This window comes from Triticum aestivum, chromosome 2A (genome assembly GCF_018294505.1).
Source record: "Triticum aestivum cultivar Chinese Spring chromosome 2A, IWGSC CS RefSeq v2.1, whole genome shotgun sequence".
Lineage (NCBI taxonomy): Eukaryota > Viridiplantae > Streptophyta > Magnoliopsida > Poales > Poaceae > Triticum > Triticum aestivum.
The window spans coordinates 734,449,251-734,471,083 of NC_057797.1; positions in this window are offsets into that span (position 1 = coordinate 734,449,251).

A 21,833-nucleotide genomic window follows, 5' to 3' on the forward strand; every position below is an offset into this window, starting at 1 on the left:
TTAGCTTATTACCAAAATTGGTCCCACCAAGTTTGTGTAATCGGTCACACCGAGATTACGTTATGCCCTAACCCTAACCATATCGGTCCTACCGAGTTGCATCTCATTCCCACCGAAAATCCTAACGGTCACTAGGTTTGCTAAAATGGTCCGGCCGAGTTTCTCAATTCGGTCTCACCGAGATTGGTAAATTGTGTGTAACGGTTAGTTTTTGTGTGGAGGCTAAATATACCCCTCGACCCACTCTTCATTCTTGGAGAGAGCCATCAGAATATACCTACACTTCCAATACACATTTTCTGAGAGAGAACCACCTACTCATGTGTTGAGGCCAAGATATTCCATTCCCACCATATGAATCTTGATCTCTAGCCTTCCCCAAGTTGCTTTCCACTCAAATCTTCTTTCCACCAAATCCATATCCTGTGAGAGAGAGAGTTGAGTGTTGGGGAGACTATCATTTGAAGCACAAGAGCAAGGATTACATCATCAACACACCATTTGTTACTTCTTGGAGGGTGGTGTCTCCTAGATTGGCTAGGTGTCACTTGGGAGCCTCCGACAAGATTGTGGAGTTGAACCAAGGAGTTTGTAAGGGCAAGGAGATCACCTACTTCGTGAAGATCTACCGCTAGTGAGGCGAGTCCTTCGTGGGCGATGGCCATGATGGGATAGACAAGGTTGCTTCTTCGTGGACCCTTCATGGATGGAGCCCTCCGTGGACTCGCGCAACCGTTACCCTTCGTGGGTTGAAGTCTCCATCAACGTGGATGTACGATAGCACCACCTATCGGAACCACGACAAAAACATCCGTGTCTCCAATTGCGTTTGAATTCTCCAAACCCTTCCCTTTACATTCTTGCAAGTTGCATGCTTTACTTTCCGCTGCTCATAGACTCTTTGCATGCTTGCTTGAATTGTGTTAAGATTGCTTGACTTGTGCTAAGATAGCTAAAATCTGCCAAAGACTAAAATTGGGAAAATGATAGATTTTTAATTGGTCATGTAGTCTAATCACCCCCCTCTATACATACTTTCGATCCTACAGCTCGGAACTCGCCGAGCAGATGGATCCGATGGAGCTCTCTTCTTTGAACGAGCTCTTGGATCGCATCGCCGCCTTGGGAGTCGCCACAGATTATGACCGGATCAGGCTTAAACCCTACCAAAGGGAGACTAACTCTCCGCTGGTCACCCATCAGATAGCGGTGGTGGAGGAGCAACGCAACGATTCTTCCTCTATCTTGAGGACAATATATGTCCGAATTCCCGAGCTCTTTAAACCGAATACCCATCTACGGGAGGACATGGCCCAAGTTCGAAACCTAGAATCAGGCAGCGGACCTATTGGGCAAATTCCCGGAGCCCAAACTTTCAAGATCAGAAACTCCGGCGCTCCAGGGTCTCAGATCGGGTCAGGGTTCAGACCTAAATCTACCCACCCACACAGATATAAGTGATCTTTCCCATATTAGACAAGATCCCCAAGAAACAGTACATCACTATTGGGCCAGGTTCCTCCTTGTAATGAGCAAGGTCAAGGACTATCGCGAGGAAGACGCAATTTCTTTCTTTTGCAAAAATTGCACGGACAAGGGAATCCTCACCGCCATAAGTCGCCGTGACATAGCACACTTCGCTGACTCAGCGGCCATAGTACAGAAATACTGTGTGATGGAAAGCGCCTGGAAAACCCAGACAAAATTCTGGGATCCTCCGGCTCTCACTAAACCCCCAATCCGAACTAAAAGGGTGTACTCTCATAAGTCAACGATACAATTACAAAAAAACAAAAGCCCACTACAGGGCGTGGAACCGTATTGGAGGGATGGCTCAACGGGCCATGCAAAATTCACAGTACAATGGATACCATACCAACACGTAGCCTTAGAGCATGTTGGGTACTCCGGCAGGTGGCCAAGAGCGGTGAGGATATCCTCATCAACAATACCGCAAAGCACCATCTCGTGGAGAACAATAATACAGTATTGACAGTCTTCGAGACCTTCGCCTCAAATAATAGGCGCAAGCGAGCACTCTGCAGCCTTGCCGAAGTCTGCCAAGTAGCAGCAATAAATCCATGGAGCGATACGGCTATCACCTTTAATGCCAGTGACGACCCTAAATTCCAGACAGCCCAAGCACCAGCCGCCTTGGTCCTTAGTCCAACTGTGGATGGCTTCCAACTTACCAAAGTGCTCATGGACGGCGGCAGTGGATTAAACCTCATCTATGAGGAAACTCTTCGAAAAATGGAAATAGACAGAAGCCGCATTGAGCAAAGCAGCACGAACTTCAGAGGAATCATCCCTAGTCGGGAGGCATGATGTGCTGGCAAAATCACACTAGATGTGGTATTCGGCACGTCGGAGAATTATAGGTCTGAAGAAATCATATTCCAAGTGGCCCTGTTCAATAGAGGATACCACGCCATTCTAGGGCGGGAGGCATTCACGATCTTCCAACCTATACCCCATTACGGGTACATGAAGCTCAAAATGCCCGGGCCCAATGGAATCATCACTCTAGCTAGTGATCCGGACATAGCACTCTGCGCCGAAAATAAAACAGCCACACTAGCGTTCGAGGCGTTATCCGAAGCCCTCGCGACCGAGGAATTAACTGCGCTGCCCTCCACAGTGGACAGGGACGACGTGATACTGGACAAAAGATCCAAGTCCACCTCTTTTAAACCAGCGGAGGAAAGTAGTCAATTTCCAAGTCCATCCAACGTACCCTACAAAAACAGCATCCATCGGGGCACAGTTAAACCCCACGGTAGAGCCGCGCAACGGGAGTTCTTGCGCGAGAATTGGGACATCTTCCCGAGGCATCCATCAGACTTGCCAGGAATCCCATGCAGGCTGGCCGAGCATAGCCTTAATATCCTAAAGGTATTCAAGTCGGTCAAGCAAGCCCTCCGGCGTTTCTTGGAGCCTAAGCAACAAGCCATGGGAGAGGAGCTAGCCAAGTTACTGGAAGCCAGATTCATCTGAGAAATAAAACATCCAGACTAGCTAGCCAACCTGGTGATGGTACCAAAGAAGGACAAATCCTGGCGCATATGCGTCGGCTTCAAGGACCTTAATAAGGCTTGCCCAAAGGATCCCTTCCCCCTCCCTCGCATTGATCAAATTATAGATGCTACCGCAGGACACGACTCATTGTGTTTCCTCGACGCATACTCCGGATACCATCAAATTAAGATGGCGGAGTCCGATCAAGCCGCAACGGCATTCATCACTCCATACGGCCCCTTCTGTTTTAACATCATGCCTTCCAGGCTCAAAAGCGCCGGTGCAACCTATCAACGCATGATTCAGACATGCTTGGAGACACAGATTGGCAAAACAGTGGAGGAATACATAGACGATGTGGTCATTAAAACCAGAAACGACGAATCGTTAATAGACGACTTGAGGCTCATGTTCGACAATCTCCGAACATACGACATTAAGCTCAACCCAGAAAAATGCGTCTTCGACATGCCCACCGGAAAGATCTTAGGCTTCATTATCTCCAATAGGGGAATCAAAGCAAATCCGGCTAAAATCCAAGCTCTGTCACAGTTGGCCATCCCAACAGACCTCAAGCAAATCGAGAAACTAACTGGATGTGTGGCTGCGTTAAGCCGCTTCATCTCCCGATTAGGAGAAAAGGCACTGCCTCTTTATCTCCTTTTGCGACGCATGGAACACTTCGAGTGGACGGATGCAGCCACTGCCGGATTAGAAGAAATAAAATCCGTTTTGGCCACAAACCAAATCTTGGCCGCACCTAACGTCCGCGAACCAATGCTGCTATATATAGCGGCGGCACACCAAGTTGTAAGCGCAGTACTCGTCGTTGAACGAGAGATGGATGGACATAAGTTCCCGCTTCAAAAGTCGGTAAACTATGTATCCACTGTCCTCACTCCATGCAAATCACGGTACCCAGACTATCAAAAGATAGCCTATGCGGTATTCATGGCATCCCGGAAACTATGACACTACTTTCAAGAGTGTTCAATTACGGTGGCCTCTGAAGTGCCACTCAACGACATAATAAACAACTGCGAGGTCACAGGCTGGATTGCTAAATGGGCTATTGAGCTTGAGGGAGTCCTGGATTAGGGGGTCTCCGGACAGCCGGACTATATCCTTTGGCCGGACTATTAGACTATGAAGATACAAGATTGAAGACTTCGTATCGTGTCCGGATGGGACTCTACTTGGCGTGGAAGGCAAGCTAGACAATACGGATATGTATATCTCCTCCTTTGTAACTGACCTTGTGTAACCCTAGCCTTTTCCGGTGTCTATATAAACTGGAGGGTTTTAGTCCGTAGGACAACTTACAATCATACCATAGGCTAGCTTCTAGGGTTTAGCCTCTCTGATCTCGTGGTAGATCAACTCTTGTAATACTCATATCATCAAGAATAAATCAAGCAGGACGTAGGGTTTCACCTCCATCAAGAGGGCCCGAACCTGGGTAAAACATCATGTCCCCTGCCTCCTGTTACCATCGGCCTTAGACGCACAGTTCAGGACCCCCTACCCGAGATCCGCCAGTTTTGACACCGACAGAGCTCCTCCTGTTCGACATAATATACAAACCACGGCGAGTCATTAAGTCACAAGTACTAGCTGATTTCGTCGCTGAATGGACAGAAGCCGAACTCCCTAAAGCGTACTCCAATTGGATTATGCACTTTGATGGCTCCAAAATATTGGCTGGCCTGGGGGCTGGCATCGTCCTGACGTCCCCCGCCGGAGATACAGTCCAATACGTACTCCAAATAATGTATAGAGATTCCAACAATGCGGCAGAATATGAGGCCCTGTTACATGGTCTCCGGATGGCAGTCTCCATGGGCATTCAACGCCTGGAAGTGCGTGGGGACTCGAACCTCGCAATATGTCAAATAAATGGAGACTTCGACGCCAAAGATCCAAAAATGGCGGCTTATCGCAACGCCGTCCTCAAAATGTCAGCTTGGTTTGAGGGGCTTGAGTTCCACCATGTGGCCTGGGAAAACAATCAGACGACGGATATTCTCGCCTGCATCGGCGCTGAGCGCGACCCTGTCCCACCTAATATCTTCTTGGAAAGGCTGTTTAAGCCAACCGTGGTATGGGAAGGGGAGACCGGTAACAATAGTCCGGACCCGGCCACAACAGTAGATACCGAACACTCTGACATAATCGGAGGCTCTACCACCGAAATAACACCTTCCGCCCACGTAATAAAGGCTGTCATCGCCCCGTGGACAGAACCATTCCTGGCCTACCTAGCTAGGAAGGAACTACCCGAGGACCCAAATGAGGCGCGCTGCATTCTACGGCGGTCAAAAGCCTACAAGGTCAACGAGGGAGAGCTTTATAAGAAAAGCGCTACCGGAGTCCTTCAAAGGTGCATCTCCGAAGAGGAAGGGCGGCAACTTTTGGCAGAAATTCATGCTGGACTTGGCGGCCACCACGCCGCAGCTCAGGCCCTTGTAAGCAAGGACTCCCGTACAGGTTTCTATTGGCCGATGGCCCGAGAAGACGCACATGACCTCATTCAACGTTGCGTCGGTTGCCAGCTTTTTGCAAACCAAAGCCATATGCCGCCTACCACTCTCCAAACAATCCCCATTACTTGGCCCTTTGCTGTCTGGGGGCTTGATATGGTCGGACCCCTCAAAGGGGGAAGCCATAAGAAAAAATACTTATTGGTCATGGTGGATAAATTCACCAAATGGATAGAAGCCAAACCAGTTAAAACGGCCAAGTCCGGACCAGTGATAGATTTCATATCCGGGGTTGTACACCGTTACAGCTACCCCCACAGCATCATCACCGACAACGGCTCGAACTTTACAGCCGACGAGTTAAAACTTTGGTGCAGCAATATGGGCATCAAGCTCGATTATGCTTCTGTCTATCACCTGCAAACTAACGGTCAAGTAGAGCAAGCAAACGGTCTTATCATGAGTGGCATTAAACCCAGATTAGTGTGATCATTGAAGGAATCAAATACGCACTGGGTAGAGGAGCTCGACTCCGTACTATGGGGGCTGCGGACCACGCCGAATCGCACTACCGGATACACACCGTTTTTATGGTGTACGGCGCAGAGGCGGTACTGCCCTGCAACATAATTCATGACTCACCTCGAGTGCGCATGTATGAAGAGAAACAAGCAAAGCTTGATCGGCAGGACAGTTTGGATGCCCTGGAGGAGGAGCGCGATGTGGCAAAAGCCCGTTCCGCATTCTATCAGCAACAGGCTTGAAGATACCAAAGCGGAGAAGAATGGGCCAAAACTTATAACGTTGGTGAACTCGTTCTACGCCTACCAGAGAAGAAAAAGAACAAGCTCAAGCCCAAATGGGAAGGTACCTTCATTATTGACCAAGTTCTGACCGGTGGAGCGTACCGTCTGCGGGATGCATTGGACAATCGACTCGAGCCAAATCCATGGAATGCGGCCAGACTCCGACAGTTCTACGCCTAGTGCCGGACTCCGTGTGCGTCTCCCTACCTCTCCCACTTTTTTATATAGTCATTATCTGTCTTTCCTTTCTTTCTTTCTTCCCCTTTTTCTTTAACGCCTTAAAAGGCTACAATGTGTCTTGACTACACAATCTTGACGCGCTACCCGCGCTCATGATACCTGGGGGCTTCCTATAAAGAAGCATAATATAGCTACAGTCCGGGCTCTCGGCCCAGCACATGTGTTACTTTTCACATGTACCTTTTTTCGCCATTATATTCATCGATATGACTTAAGTTTTGGCCAAGCTGGGTTGCCTGGCTCTTGTGTTACGCCCTACATTCCCGTTAATTAGGCTAGGGCATAAGGGGAGCACCTCTGCGATTGTTACTGCCGGGTCAGCCGGATGTGTACCTCAGACTGGGTGAAGCAGAAAGCTAGCGTTCTTAAGGGAATATTCGGTTGGTGAACAAAAGATGATTTCTATTTATTGTACCACATGCTCCCAGAAGTTTATATCCTGCGTCTCTTTTTGTAGTCCCGACATGCACATTAGGGCATGCATACCAAGGGAAAGGAACCCTTAACGGAACTATTCTCCCTGGAAGATGTTTCTTACTATCCATGTAATGGGTACTTGTCTGTTCAAGCACTTATGTCCCCTACTGTCAGTGTCAAAACCGGCGGATCTCGGGTAGGGGGTCCCGAACTGTGCGTCTAAGGATCGATGGTAACAGGAGACATGGGACACGATGTTTACCCAGGTTCGGGCCCTCTTGATGGAGCTAAAACCCTACGTCCTGCTCTTGTTTATATTGATGGAGTATCAAGTACAGAGTTGATCTACCTCGAGATCATGTGTTGTGGTCTAAAACCTGAGGGTATGATGAATAATGTCATACTCTATCGACTAGCCTGGCCTCGGCTTATTTAACATACCAGAGGCCTAGGATAACAAGAGTCCTAGCCGAATACGCCGGTGGGGGAGGAGTCCTTGTCTTGATCACCAAGTCTTGTGTAATCTTCCTTGTATGCGGCAGCTGTCCGAACTAGCCCATGAGTATACGGCCATGGGGGTCCTCGGCCCAATCTAACTAACCGGGAAACGACGTGGTGAGTACCCCCTAGTCCAGGACACCATCAGTAGCCCCCTGAACCGGTCTTCAAGTTGGGGACGCTCCTCGATTCATCCGAACTATTCTTTGTCTTCGGTCGTCGATCTTGAAAACTGGTTCAACAAATCTTCCCATCTTCTATCTTGAGGATTGCCGAGCTAAATCTGAAGATCTCATATGTCTGGTATCTGGGGAGCCCTTTAAGTCTTCGGCCTTTATCAATGCCGTGTTATTTTTATGCCACACCTCGGGTTTGAAGTTGTTCCCGGGCGGCAGCGTCCTCTTGTGTCCGAGCTCCAACACCGGACTGCATTTGAGGTATCTTTTGCAGCTGAGCACCAACGCCGGACCGCTTTCCGAGCTCCAACGCCGGACTATGTACAAACTCCAACACCGGACTATATTCAGGCTCCAACGCCAACTATATCCGAGGTGTCATATCACCTTGGTTCAAAAAATTCGAACGAGTTTAGCCGAGCTTAATGCCAGAAATGCCCTCTATGGAGCCAGCCACTAGCGCCCGAGCTATATGCCGGACTGCTTCCGAGGTGGTGCACCACCCCGACTATGGGCTGATTTTTTGTCAATATTTTTTATTGGTGCAATTTATTCTCTGCCAAGATATATATAAAGTAGCCCTCAAGGTGTGTATCGGTCTAAAACTCGAGATGCACCTGAAGGATGACATAAGACCGCTGATCCCAGTAGCCGCTAAGAGTCGGGTTGCTTTGCAAAATCGGTCTGACGATCAACTCCTAGCTCGGCAGAATACTTCGGGACACAAAAGGCGGTGTGCAGAGTCCTCGAGACTCAGATTGGGTGCGGCCGACCAACCTGAGGATCATAATCTCCTCGAAAACTATATTGCAATTAAATTTTCTGCACTGGATTGCCAATGCAGTAGCCCCCGAGACACTGGTCGGGTGGCAACACCAGATCAGGGGATCGATACGCCCCTTTAATATTAGTAAATTATAAGCCCGAAGCCCAGTAGCCCCCGAGCCTTAATGCAGGCACGGGTGGCCGAATTAAGGATTGATATCCAGAGAAAAATCACAAATTATGTGTAATGATTCTATGTATCCAAGTACTTTACATCATTAATGCTCGGATCCGCATTGTACAAAACTTTGTTGACCGACCATCGGCTTCCACCTCCTCGGCCAGGAGCCGAGGAGTGTTTGTCCTACTTTATAAAGCCTTTATGAGGGCAAAGATTTACGACAAACAAGGAAATCTGGCCATATGGTTTTATAAACAAAGGTACGCAGGGAGATATGTTATATTACTGTTTAACATAACAAATGTCTTCCAAAGAAAATAGTCCTTCTATCGGTTCCTTTCTTTAGGTTGTCATGCTAAGCATGATCATGAAACCTCAGCTCTAATGTAAGAGCAAAATATTGATGATTTAGTTTGGGAGGCCAGTTACTAGCCCCCGGTAGTGTTCGGAGATAGTCGATGTCAAGCCGTAAACACGTCGGCCAATGTTATGAATGGCCCGTCATTTAACACAGTCATCGGATCGCTGACCAATTTACGCTTATTGTGACAGTCAGTTCTCGGCTTTCTCCACTGAGGTGCTTAACCATGTGAGCTAGAAGCACAATCGTAGTGGTTCTCCCTTTGCACACCTAGCCGAACAAAGTGGAACGTAGGAGGTAAGCGCAGGAGCCGGGCAACCCAACTATTGACCGAAGACACAATTCGAAACCGATGCATATTTAGCAATATCCGAGAATGTTTTTGCCAAATCTCTAAAGGTGTCTGGCGTTGCACTGCGAGACTTGTGCTGAAAACACACAAATAGTTTAAAAGTGCCATGAGCTTGGAAAACCAAAAAAATGTCAGTAAAAACTTGACGTCAGATAAAGATCAAGTGTTCGGTGCCAATCAAAAAATTGGAAAAAAAATTGTGCTTCTGTTGTGCTTTAACATGACACATCCAATCTCAAGACTTCACCAGGTCAGCCTACAGCTTCAAGCTCTTTATCACAAAGGCGAAGTACTTCTCCGAGGTCAGTTTAGCAAACTAAACTCAAGCGGCTTTCAGACAGAAGACAGGCTATCCGGCTATTGACCATAAACTCGAGTCGAAAAAGGAGCGGTAGAAAAAGACTTTGCAATGACCAAGAAGAAAACACATTTACTATAAAATAGCTCATATAAATTTTAAGAGCCCCCAGGTGACTTGGGTAAAAGAGTTTTATGTATAATGATTGTATGTACCGAAGTACTTATATCATATGTGTGTTCTCGCGAACTTTAAATGTGTCTTAACTGACCGTCGGCTTCTCCCTCTTCGGCCAAGGGCCGAAAAGTGTCATGTACTCCACCTGTCAAGAGTATCGACGGTGTTTCCGATGACTAGACAATCAGGCCATAAGGCTATAACAGACAAAGCGCGCTCAGGGAACTTACGTTATATTACTGACAAAGTGTAAGAAGCATCTTCGAAGAAAATAGTACCCCCACCGATACCTTTCTTTGGTGCTCATTATTACTATGAGACTTGTGCAATAGATTTTTTGTACTCATGAGTTCTGTTGTGTGCCGACCATGATTGAAAACAATAAGAGCGCTAGCTTTCAGCTTCACCCAGTCCGAGGTCAGAGCTCGGATGACCCGGTCGTGACAATCGCAGAGGTGCTCCCTTTACACCCTAGCCGAACAATCTGGAACGTACGGGTAAGCACAGGAGCGAGGCAACCCAGCTTGCAAATCGCTTAGGTCAATATGGTGCATATTGTGACGTAATACACAAACAAGGAGCGAAGCCGTACAAGTATAATCATATGCAAGAGGAAAAGCTCCATCAAGGGAGCCCCCAAATAAATGGGGTATTGGAATATGCGCGTCACAAACAAAGTTTTGACAATGAATTTTGTCACAAACAACTTTGTGCCGAAAAGTATAATGCTTGGTCGAACCAAACAAAATTTAAAACTGAAAGTTCTTGAGCATGAAAGCAACTTAGCTAGTTAATGTGCTCGGTGTTGATGACGCGATTCGGTATTGTGGCGGGACGAAGACGCCCATTGATCTGTGACAGATCCGGCAAAGTTCGCAGTCCTTGGCATGGCCGAGGTCCCAGCCCCCAGGCCCGAGGTGTCCGAGCAAGGAGTTTGGCACTCCGGAGTAGTGACCACTTAACGTAGTCAAAATCGATTACCTGCACATATAAGACAGTGTGGTCTAGGAAATAATAATAATATATATAATCCTTGCATAATTGCTTTACGCAAAAATAATTTATTTAAAGAAATGTGGCCTGACGTCAAAGCCAATGTCGATGCAGGGTGTCAGCGTGACGCAGTGAAGGCGTGACAAAGCCTGAATTTGCAGGGCGGTTCGGGCTCAGGATGCGGCGTTCGCCGAACTATGTACGGAAACTGACCGAACCACCATGCGGCCATTTTTAATGTGGCTGCCATTTGATAGACCTGTGTACAGATGATGGAACAAACCAGAGTAATAATTCCTTAAGAAAAATAAACCCAGCAAGCAAAAATTGTTAGGATTAATAGCACCTGGTTTATTTGTTGTACCACTCTGAAGAAAAACGACTCCCAAAATAGGGAATCGATCCGCACACCCATTGCCTGATGGGTGATAAACCGATGACCTGGTGATGCTGACAAAGGTTGGCTTGCCGAGGCGAAGCCCTCAGTCCAGCTAACTTGACGAAGCTGGTTGGCTGGTGACGCCGAAGTCACCGGAGTATGTTGATGAAGAAATAGCCAAGTCCCCAGTCTAGCCGAGGTGACGGAGCATGCCGGTGAGGAGTTGTTGTAGCTGCCATGTCAGCCGAGGTGTTGAAGTATTTCGTCATGATGGACATTGGCTCGAAGAAGCAACAGTGCGGCCATGCTGACACATGTCATAACTTGTGATGCGGCCAATGCTGGTTTGATGAAGTGGCCATGCGGCGATGCCGGTGTGCCTGCTCCGTGTAATCTATGGGGCAGCGATGTTGGTAATGATTTATCCTTCACGATTCCGAACTCTTATTTGGCTCGCCGAGGTGAGGATCCTAAGAAGTTGAGGTCGGCTAAAAAAGCGACGACATGTCTAGCACAGGTCGGTAGTCATGGAGCCATATTGCTGGACTGGTTTGACACCAGCGTGATGGCGAATATTACCTCAGATAAGGATTAAAATTTTATGTGCGCATGTTAAAAACAACGCACAATACCTTAGAAGAAAATTCCTTTTAAAAAGGTTGTCACATATCACGTTCATAAAGAAACATGAATTCGGGTCGGATCCGTATTCGCGCAGGGAAACAGATCTGAAAAGTGATGCACTAATCGGAAGGTTCCCAGAGTTTAGACGGTCGGATCGAGCTAAAATTGTGAGGGGTCGTAGATATGGGAATTCCTCAGCAGATGAATGGTTGGATCTTCCAAAGGACTTCTGAGTCGGGCTCTGGAGACCACACCCTCAACTCGTCCAGATTCCCGTCTGGATTTGACAGGGCTCCGGTATATCGTAGATTGTGAGTGATTCCTCCATCAGAACTCGACGAAATTTTCCAGGGTTGTTGTAGACTCGATTCCGCATAATTCCACTGAAGCGATCGTTAAAACGACACTCCAGGAGGCGGTGGCGGCGGATACGCGTTCGCTGTCCAGAAAAATAGCACGGTCGCCCGAGGGCAATGTTGACGTTGAGCCCCCGAGCTCCACGGACGATTCCTCCATGATCTTGATAGAGATCGGAGTTGGTGTTGATGAAGGCCCTCGTCCGAACATGACGATCGAAGGCAGGGCACAGTCCTCGGTCAAGCCAAGGTGACCAGTCGAACCGATGATGAAGATGTCGACGTCGCAGTTAATCTGCAGACGAGCCATCGATCCTTTTGTCGATCACACAGCGGAGCTCTCAATGAAAGTACCAATGTCGGTGTCAAAACTGGAGGATCACGGGTAGGGGGTCCCGAACTGTGCGTCTAAGGATCGATGGTAACAGGAGACATGGGACACGATGTTTACCTAGGTTCGGGCCCTCTAGATGGAGGTAAAACCCTATGTCCTGCTCTTGTTTATATTGATGGAGTATCAAGTACAGAGTTGCTCTACCTCGAGATGATGTGTTGTGGTCTAAAACCTGAGGGTATGATGAATAATGTCATAGTCTATCTACTAGCCTGGCCTCGGCTTATATAACATACCAGAGGCCTAGGATAACAAGAGTCCTAACCGAATACGCCGGTGGGGGAGGAGTCCTTGTCTTGATCACCAAGTCTTGTGGTATCTTCCTTGTATGCGGCAACTGTCCGAATTGGCCCATGAGTATACGACCATGGGGGTCCTCGGCCCAATCTAACTGACCGGGAGACGACGTGGTGAGTACCCCCTAGTCCAGGACATCGTCACCTACGCCTGGTTTCCACGCATACCCCGGTTCTTACATAACTGAGCAGGTATTCGGATACACTGCAGACTATCGGGTACGGAGGTTGAAGCAAAAAGGTCTGCCATGACAAATGATTTACAATCCGACTAGGGACAATATATGTCACTTGAAGTACAAAGTCACTTAGACTGACTAAATTCTTCTTCTATACCATCCAACAAGCTGTCTAGCCTACAGTCCTGTTGAGAATACTTTGCGGCTAATTCTACCTGGTCATAAACCAAACTGACAGAGATTTCTTTCCCGTCAGGCCCCATAGGACTGACCTCGGCCATGTGGTTCGTTTCAGCCTGTGTATACCGCATCTTCACCATGGCGCAGGCTTCCCTTGCACCTTGTCGGCAGGCTGATATCTTCCATAGTCGGAAGCGCCGCCGCGCTCCCTTGAGCTTTTCCACAAGCTCTCTCATGCCTACTGGCAGGGAGACGGACGGCCACAAGGCTTGGGTAATCCCCTGCATCACCTGTCGCACCTGTTCGTGTAGTTGTGAGAGCTCTGGCAGAAGATCGCCTGTAGACCCGGGCATCTTCTACGCGGGACGACCCGTCAACATACCTGTCGGTGTCAAAACCGGCGGATCTCTGGTAGGGGGTCCCGAACTGTGCGTCTAGGCCGGATGGTAACAGGAGGCAGGGGACACGATGTTTTACCCAGGTTCGGGCCCTCTTGATGGAGGTCAAACCCTACGTCCTGCTTGATTAATATTGATGATATGGGTAGTACAAGAGTAGATCTACCACGAGATCAAAGAGGCTAAACCCTAAAAGCTAGCCTATGGTATGATTGTTGTTCCTCCTACGGACTAAAACTCTCCGGTTTATATAGACACCGGAGAGGGCTAGGGTTACACAGAGTCGGTTACAATGGTAGGAGATCTACATATCCGTATCGCCAAGCTTGCCTTCCACGCCAAGGAAAGTCCCCTCCGGATGCGAGACGAAGTCTTCAATCTTGTATCTTCATAGTCCAGGAGTCCGGCCGAAGATATAGTCCGGCCATCCGGACACCCCCTAATCCAGGACTCCCTCAGTAGCCCCTGAACCAGGCTTCAATGACGACGAGTCCGGCACGTAAATTGTCTTCGGCATTGCAAGGCGGGTTCCTCCTCCAAGTACTTCATAGAAGATTTTGAACACAAAGGTAGTGTCCGGCTCTACAAAATAAGTTTCCACATATTGCCATAGAGAGAATAATATTTACACAAATCTAATCTGCTGACGTATTCCATGGCGTGACATCACACCATGGCTAAGTCTTTATTCGAATCGTTTTATCGTCCCACCTCAGCGCGTTTAGCGAGGTGGTTTCCTTGGCACGTCTTGTTAAAGCAGAGATCGTGTCCCCTTATTCCGGGATTCTCATCAATAGGGTGTGGGTAACCCAACCGCGCCATTAACTACGGTGCTTGGGAGATAAGCGAGTTTTACCAGGCTGGTGGGGGCGCATAGTCGCGTCCGCCCATATAAGGGGATAAGAATCCACCTTTTCATCCACGCCTTCTTCCTCATTTGCCTATCCATTTCCACACACTCGAGCTCCAGCACCCAAGTCCGCACACCCCACCTCAACCTTCTCCAGCCATGTACGAAGCGGGAGGCAAGTGGATGGTCTCCTCCGGCACGGAGGGACACATCAAAAGACTGAGGAATGTCGGATACTTGTCTAACGACATTGCACACCGGCTTCCCGAAGAGGGGCAGCTCATCTCCACCCCTAGGCCCCATGAGAGGGTGGTGTTCCTCCGCCATTTCCTCCGCGGACTGGGCTTCCCTCTCCACCCATTTATCTGCGGGCTCATGCTCTACTATGGCCTAGATTTCCATGATCTGGCCCTGAATTATGTCCTCAACATCTCAGCGTTTATCGTCGTGTGTGAGGCTTTCTTCCGCATCCGCCCCCATTTCGGCCTATGGCTCAAGACTTTCAATGTTAAGCCGAAGGTGGTGCGTGGCACCCAAGCAGAGTGCGGAGGCGTCATGGTGGTCAAGATGCCCAACGTCCTATGGTTCGAGGGCTCCTTCGTGGAGTCCCTAAATGGGTGGCAGTCGGGGTGGTTTTACATCACCGAGCCGCGCGACCCTAAATGGGTCGCAGCCCCCGAGTTCCGATCCGGACCCCCTACGCGGCTCGCCTCCTGGAAAGAGATGGGCCTGTCGTGGGGTAAAAGAGGAGAGCTGACCGGACTCCAAACATGCGTCCAAACCCTGGTGGACAGGAATCTCAAACTTGTCAACGTAGTCCAAGTTATGCTCATCCGTCGGATCCTCCCGTGTCAACAATGGGGTTTCAACCTGTGGGAGTTCGACCCGGCGCGGCACCGAACTCTAAGCAGGCTCTTCGACACAATGTACGAAGATGCCTGGAAGGTGCTTTTCAAGGGCGCCGAGGCCCCCGCATCCACTACCGAGGAACGCGGATTCAGCACGCAGCGTCACGCTCGTGCGGTAAGCTGTTTTCACCTTTTACAGGGGATTAGTTTTTCATAGCTTGACTCCATGCGGGATCTAAGTTCCCTTACCTTTGACAGGATTGGCAGGAGACGTCCGGACAGATCAACTGTCTGGCTCCTTTGCCCGAAGGCCCAGCGGACGCTCGGTGGGCGAAGCTACTGGTTCCGGCACCTTATGTGGTGCCTGAGAAGAAGGCCATGGGGACTCAAAAGAGTGCCCAGCGCCAGGAGGTGTTGGATTTACCATCCGACGACTCCAAGGCGCACTCCTCCCATGAAGACGAGGAGGAGGAAGAAGAGACCTCTCCTCCCCTGTGGGGGGATGGAAGAAAAGGAAGGCCGCCCCAACCGGGGAGGCCGAAGGGCCCAAGAGGGGGAAGACCCCTCCTCCGGACTACTCCACCAACGCCGACAACGGCGAAGAGGAGTGGCCGCACAGGGCCAAGCCCCTGGCAAAATCGTATTTATCCGGATACCAGAGTGATTCATAGTATTCCCACATTGCACAGCTTTTCCTTACGTCGAACATGATTGTGCAGTCCACCCAAGGCCGGGCTCAACGAGTCATCGAGCGGCTCCCTGGACTCATCGGATGTGAATTCTCTTCCGACGGCTTCCTCCCCCCACCCTACGGACGGCGCCGAGGTGGCGTCCCAATAGGTTCCAAGCCAGGAGGATGTGGTCCTAGAAGCGCCGCAAGGCAACCTCCCGGACTCCAGGCGTAAAGGGGATAGAACCTGCAAGGGCTCCAAGTATGGCCTTGAGCCGGACACCGCACAGGAGCAAGCCTACGGAGCCGGTGACCTCCGTCCAACCGGAGGCACCGGACAATTTGCTGGAGACGCTTAACGGCGCCTCCATCGATGAGGAGCACCGCACTGTTATGAGTGTGGTGATCCAGAAGGTTCGGTCCGCCAAGAGCGGACTGACTGAAGCCAGTGTGAGACTTCTAACAGGCTTTGAGGTAAGTAAAGAATATGTAAAAATATTACCGCATAGACAGTAGCCCCTGATGCTCTGTTCGGCGTTCGGAAAGAAAAGCCGAATAGAGGATCTAATAATCGCAGGAGTGTAACATAATCAAGTCAATATGCGTATGCAGGCTTCGCTGCTGGCCTCGTCCGCACTGACTGCGGAGGTGGATACGCTGAAGCAGAACCTCGAGCGGTCCGAGCAAGAGCTCGGCCTAGCCAAGCAGCAGCTCGAGGAGAAGGAAGGTATGAAATACCTTATTGAAATATGTGAAAGGTGCAATTGCAAAAAGTGACAGGATTAACGCGGCTATTGTAGGGGCCACAACTGAGGTGGCGACCCTTAAGCAAGCACTGTCCGAGGCCAAAAAGAGGGCGGCCATGGAGCGCACCGACGGGAGAAGCATGAGACACAGGTTGGCGAGTTGCGGCAAGAGCTCCAGGCTCTCATGAAAAAACATGAGAGTTTGGAGCTTGACTCGAAGACGCGAGAGTCTGAGCTCGCGGCGGCCATTGAAGATGCCAAGTCTGCCAATGCCGAAGCCCAGAAGGCCCTCCAGGAGGTTGAGGCAATAAAAAAGGTAGCGGCGGTAAGGCATTCTTTATGCAAAGCAAGCACGTAAAAGTGAATTACTTGTCACTTACCCGAATCCGGAGCTCTCCAGGAGCATTCACAGACTTGCCCCGTAGCGTGTCGGATGCCGCCGCCTTCTACCGCGCCGCGGAGGGAAGCTCTACGGAGAAGGTGTTCTGGTCTTAGTATGCTAAGGCCAAACACCCGGTGCCCATAAGCGACCAGCTGAAACAGCTGGTCGAGCTCCATAAGGTGGCCGAACAGGCCATGAAGGGCGTCATAGTCCGGCTGTGGCCTGGAGAGGCCATGCTTGGGAGCTACTTCGGGCTGGTGAGGCGGCTGGTGGAGGCCTATCCAACGCTCTAAGTCATCAAGCTCTCCGTATGAATCGAGGGTGCCCGTAGGGCGCTTGCCTGTGCGAAGGTGCACTTGGGCAAGCTGGATGCTGAGAAGCTTGTGAAGGACGGGCCACCGCCGGGTAAGGAGCATCGCAAGCCCGAGATGTATTATGAGGGCGTTCTGAAGGGTGCCCGCCTTGTGGTGGATGAATGTTCCATGAATGTAATTTTTGAGTGAACTCGCTCGTTTTGTCTTGTGCGCTGAAAACTTGTTCATGTGCGCTAAGCAATGCTTTTTGAATTTAAAATATTACCTTCTGTGCAGCCGTTTATCAAATTTGAGAGATGGCGAGTCATCGGCTTCTGCCCCCATGGCACGAGTGCTGGGGTGTTCGGGATAAACATGAGCGCTCTTTTTCCCATTCTTGGGTCCTTCGAGGGAGGCGCTCAACACAACGAACAAGGCAATCGGACTATAGTGCTTGAACACTCTCACTTAGCCATAGAATTCTATAATTTTAAATTTTGGCGAAGCCCCTAGTGTTCGGAAGACCAAGTTCGGGGCGCTATCCACGCCTAGGCCGGACAAAGCCGACTCCTCGCTCTAAGCGGAATAAGTCTTTCGGGACTCAAAAACCTCTCGAACAGCGTCCAGCTCTCGCCTCATCATGACGGTCAGTTTTAGCTTTCTCTAGTGAGGTGCTTAGCCCAGCTCAACTGGGGCACAATCGCAGTAGTTCTCCTAGTGCTACCTTAGCCGATATAATGGAACATAAGGTACCAAAACATAGGAGTCGGGCAAACCCAACATTTGACCAAAGACATGATTCGGAGCCGATGCATATAATGCTATAAGTTTGGGGTGCCGCACTTGTGAAAGTGTTCAGACTTCTCACGCCGTATTGTGGGGTACTTGAGCCCCTGGCGTATTGGCCGTACCAAAGTGTACGGGTGCAACATGTCATTAATGAACATATATTCATAAAAAAAGGTAATGCAATAATAGATGAAAGCTATGCATTGTTTATTTAAAAAAGTTGTGATCAAAGCAGAACAATACAAATAGTGCGATAAGCAAAAGATGGGACTATCAAATATGTCCTTTCCAGGGGCGAGCTGCGGAATGTTATGCGAAACAGGTATACTGCTCGTTATAGAGACCACCTTAGAGTTACGTAGTGCGGCGTAGCTTTCTGCTTCCCAAGTTGTATCATTTGTGCGGCAATTGTACTGCCGGACAAGCCTTTCAAAGAATGGAGTCCTGAAAATAAGAGAAAATTAAGAAATCGGCAACCCCTAGTGCGGTTTAAGCCGCGTTTCGGGCGTGCCGTGATGGTGCCCCTCCCCCTGTGCCCATGGTATTTCTAGAGCGTAGTTATGTACGCGCAACACTAGTTTCGCAAGTTCGCGAGGGCTGGGGTTGGGGCCGCATTGCTACGCTTGCTCGGAACATGCCAGGCGGTCTTGTTGTAGGTTACTCCGGGTGCGCTTGACGGTGTCCGAACGTTTAATGGCCGGACTGGAGAATTGCCTTGAGAGGCTGCTTTGTACTTCCGCTGCGATAGCCGCCATATGCTCCTCCGTTCGGAGAGAGCGTTCGGTGTTTCCATTGACCGTGATGATGCCTCGAGGGCCTGGCATCTTGAGCTTGAGGTATGCGTAGTGCAGCACCGCATTGAACTTGGCAAATGCAGTTCGCCCGAGCAGTGCGTGATGGCCACTGCGGAACGGGACTATGTCGAAGATTAACTCCTCGCTTCGGAAATTATCCGGAGATCCAAAGACGACTTCAAGTGTAAGTGAGCCTGTACAATTGGCTTCTACACCTGGTATGACGCCTTTAAAGGTTGTTCTGGTGGGTTTAATCCTCGAGGGATCGATGCCCATTTTCCGCACTGTATCCTGACAAAGCAGGTTCAGGCTGCTGCCGCCGTCCATAAGGACTCTAGTGAGGTGAAATCCATCAATAATTGGGTCCAGAACCAATGCGGCGAATCCGCCATGACGGATGCTAGTGGGGTGGTCCCTTCGATTAAAAGTGATCGGGTAGGAAGACCATGGGTTGAACTTTGGGGCGACTGGCTCCATCGCGTATACGTCCCTTAGCACACGCTTCGGCTCCCTCTTGGAGACGTGGGTTGCGTATATCATGTTCACCGTCCGCACTTGTGGGGGAAAACCTTTCTGTCCACTATTGTTCGGTGGCCGGGGCCCCTCCTCGTCATCAGCCCCTTGTCTCTGCTTTCGGCATTTAACTTGCCTGCCTGCTTGAACACCCAACAATCCCTGTTGGTGTGATTGGCTGGTATTTCGGGGTGCCATGTATCTGGCATGAGCGGTCGAGTATTCGGTCCAAACTGGACGGGCCCGGAGTATTTCTTTTGAATGGATTTTTCCGCTGACCTGGTTTAGAGCCTTTGAATCCGGCATTAACTACCGTATCCTCAATATTGTCGCCGTTAATGTGGCGCTTTTGCTTGTTGCGACGCGACCTGCCACTGCTGTCCTTGGTATTCGAAATACCAGGGCTCCTGTTCATGTTATTGCTGCGAGCGAGCCAGCTGTCTTCTCCCGCGCAAAAGCGGGTCATAAGTGTCGTGAGGGCTGCCATAGATTTCGGCTTTTCCTGTCCTAGGTGCCGTGCGAGCCACTCGTCGCGGATGTTATGCCTGAAGGCTGCTAGGGCCTCTGCGTCCGGACAGTCGACGATTTGATTTCTCTTGGTTACGAACCGTGTCCAGAATTGTCTGGCCGATTCCTCTGGCTGCTGAATTATGTGGCTTAGGTCATCGGCATCTGGTGGTCGCACATAAGTGCCCTGGAAATTGTTGAGGAATGCGGCTTCCAGGTCCTCCCAACAACCAATTGATTCTGCTAGCAAGCTGTTAAGCCAATGCTGAGCTGGTCCTTTAAGCTTGAGTGGGAGGTATTTGATGGTGTGTAGGTCATCACCGCGGGCCATGTGGATATGAAGGAGATAGTCCTCGATCCATACCGCAGGATCTATTGTGCCATCATATGATTCGATGTTCACGGGTTTGAAACCCTCGAGGATTTGATGATCCATTGCTTCATCTGTGAAGCATAGTGGGTGTGTGGCGCCTCTGTACTGGGCTATATCACGACGCAGCTCAAACGAACTTTGTCTACTGTGTTCGGCCCGGCCGGATTTACTATATCCGGCGTGACGAGTACCGTGTCATGCTGTGGGGCGCCCATGTGATCCGTAGATCGATCTTGTTTGACTTGCCTTGTCCTCCAATATGTCTCGCAGGTCTGGCACATTTTCCCATGCCTTGGTATTTTTTGAGCGGCACCGGGGTGCGGCTTGAGTGGAGGGCCGGGAGGCCTCTCTGTCATGACCACGGGGTGGCCGGTCGGCCGCATCATGCGCTGGTGATTTAGGTGCTTCCTCCTCTAATTGGGGTAGCAACCTGCGCTTTGGGTAGCTCTTGGAGGGGCGTTCGAGTTCATACTCTTCGGCCGCAAGGACTTCAGTCCATCTATCTGCTAGCAAATCTTGATCAGCTCTAAGCTGTTGTTGTTTTTTCTTGAGGCTGCTCGCCGTGGCATAAGCCTACGTTTGAAATGCTCTTGTTCGACGGGATCCTCCAGCACGACAAATTCATCGTCGTCGAGGCTTGCCTCGTCTTCGGAGGGAGGCATATAATTATCGTCCTCGACCTCTCTGTCTGCCACTCCCTCATGAGGGCTGGTTCTCTATCCTCCTGTGATGAATCTTGCTGGAGGTGGATGTCTTCGGCACTGTCCGGGGAGTTATTATCCCCAGTGCCGGAATCACCGTTTTTGTTTTGGCGGGATTTAGAGCGGCGCCGCTGACGCCGGCGCTTAGGCTACTTCTTGGAGGGGTCATCCTCCGCTGTTCCATCGCCATTACCTTCTTTTGGGGTGTCCACCATGTATATATCATACGACGAGGTGGCTTTCCAGTCACCTATAGGCGCTGGTTCTTGATCGTCTCCTGCATCGGCGTCCATACCGTCGATGTCTTCGGAGTCGAAGTCGAGCATGTCGGTTGAATCATCGACAGTGGCTACGAAGTGGGTGGTGGGTGGGCTTTGAATTTCTTCATCATCCGCATCCCAACCTTGCCGGCCATAGTCCGGCCAGGGCTCTCCTAACAAAGAGAGAGAGAGATACTTTAGTGAATTCAGAATATCGTCGAAGGGCGAGTGCCGAAAGATGTCCGCGGCGGTGAACTCCATGATCGGCGCCCAATCGGGTTCGATCGGTCGGGGCGCACAGGGCTCGGAGTCCGGAGAGGAGTCCTGCTCCTTGGAGTCACGGGCTTCACAGAGAATACAGCTGGTGTTTGGCTCGATCGCCGTAGAGATTGCAGCCCCCGAGGCGATGTCTAACCACCCATCCTCGGTTGGTGTAATCGGCTCCGAGCTAGGGGTCGAAGCGGACACGGGTGCGGCCTCCAGGGCACTGTTCGGTGTTAGAGCTAAATCATGCCCATCGTGACAGTGCGGCACGCTCG